A 2,200-nucleotide genomic window follows, 5' to 3' on the forward strand; every position below is an offset into this window, starting at 1 on the left:
TATATATATATATATATATATATATATATATATATATATATATGATGTTTTGTTACAGTTATTGTTCTCATATATATATATATATATATATGCCGGCACACGCACACACACACATAAACACAGACACATACGCACACACACATAGATACAGACATATGCATAGACTGCCTCATATATATGTGTGTTTTGTGTGTGTGTAAGTACATATATGTTCATTTATGCATATGTATGTGTGTGTTTTTTTCCTTCTCTTGTTTGTGTATTTAACTCCCTTGGTTTTGTACTTCATGTTGTTTACAGTTGGTGACGTCCTGTGCCCATATATATATATGTATGCACATGTATGTATATATGTGTGTGTATGCATATGTATGTGTGTAAGTGTGCCTGTATATGTATATGTGCATGTGTATGTAGGTATTGTTCTCTTCTTTTTATTGTGCATCTCTCTCATTTTTTGTATTTAATGTTTTATGTAGGTGTGTGTGTGTGTGGATATGGATGTGTGTGTGTGTGTGTGTGGATGTATATGTGTGTGTATGGATGTATATGTGTATGTGTGGATTTGCATGTCTGTATGGAAAAATTTAGATGTCATTGCAGTGTAACCCAAACAGGTTTTATGCTAACCATCTGTAAAGAAAGGATATCATTTTTTGATCACACTCTATTTTTTCCTTTGTACTTATATCCATTTTTTAAAAATTTAGATATATCTCAACTTGTATTCAATTCTCTGTAATTGTGTGGATGTATATATGTGTGTGTATGCATGAGTGTGTGTGTGTGTGTGTGTGTTTGTTTGCGTGTTTGCATGTAGGTTTGTAAGACCCCCCCACCTACACCTGGACAAAGATTGTATCAAAAGATGTTTGAATATTACTTTTAATGAAGGAACTCAGTCATTTTTTTATATAAAAAAACCTTTCATAAGTTGAAAAAAAAAAAAACAGTCACAAAACAATTCGTAAACATCAAATTATCCAAGTGTGGAATAAAATTATCACAAAAGTCATTCTTATTCATTTTTTCCAAATATTCAATACTGTAGCAAAAGTTCACTATTTCTTCTATGTATATAAATGAAAGCTTGAAATATGTGAACCACAAATCTAACCATCCAGAACGCATATATATCCTAAGAAGCATGAATAACAGAATATTCAGACTATCCGCAGACAGAACAGAAATTCAACATGCATGCTGAGTATTACAACTCAGCACTATCTAGAATGGGATATAAGGATAGAATAGTATATGCACAAAATAGGACAGAGAAGGCTCAATAGCCAGGGAGCATTATTAATAGTAGAGACAATAATATAAATAACCACAGAATACCAGAACTAAAAAAAACAGTATATTAAGAGAAATAGAAAAATAAGGAATGAAATTATTTGGTTTAATCTAATTCCAAATTAAAAAATAAAATGCTTGAATGGAGATGTGTCGATATCTGCTGCCTCCAAGAAGTAAGGTGGAGAGGAGGTTCGGCTAGGTTCCTCACAGGCAAAGAACACAGGTACAAGATTTTCTGGGCAGGGAACACAGACGGGGTCGGGGGCGTGGGTATACTTCTTGTGGAGAAATGGATGGATAAGGTAATTGAGGTAGTCAGAGTATGCAATAGAATACTTAAGATTAGATTAGTGCTGCATCATGGGTTGGCAACCATTATCTCAGCCTATGCCCCTCAGCTGGGGCTACTCGATGGACAGAAAGACCGATTTTATGACACCCTCTGGCAGACTACCTCACTGACAAATGACAGGGACCTTCTCTTTGTGGCTGGTGACTTCAATGGACATGTTGGACAACATTCAGGGGGCTTCCATGGCGTACATGGAGGCTATGGTTTTGGTTCTTGCAATGAGTAGGGAACCAGGCTGCTGGAGTTCTGTGATGCAAATGACCTTATGGTTTGCAATACTAACTTCAGGAAACCTGCCAGTTACCTAGTCACCTACCATTCTGGCAGACACACTAGCCAAATTGACTACATCCTCGCCAGGAAAAGGGAAAGATGGCTGCTTATAAATGCCAAAACCTTCCCAGGCGAAGAATGTACCCCACAACATAGACTAGTAGTTAGTGACTTCAGGATCAGGGCTAAATGGATCTCCAGAAGACAACCAGCATGGAGGAGAAGGGTCTGGAAGCTTAAAGATCCTGCGAATGGACAGAGATTTAGAGACTTATT

This window comes from Octopus bimaculoides, chromosome 10, assembly GCF_001194135.2.
Source record: "Octopus bimaculoides isolate UCB-OBI-ISO-001 chromosome 10, ASM119413v2, whole genome shotgun sequence".
NCBI lineage: Eukaryota > Metazoa > Mollusca > Cephalopoda > Octopoda > Octopodidae > Octopus > Octopus bimaculoides.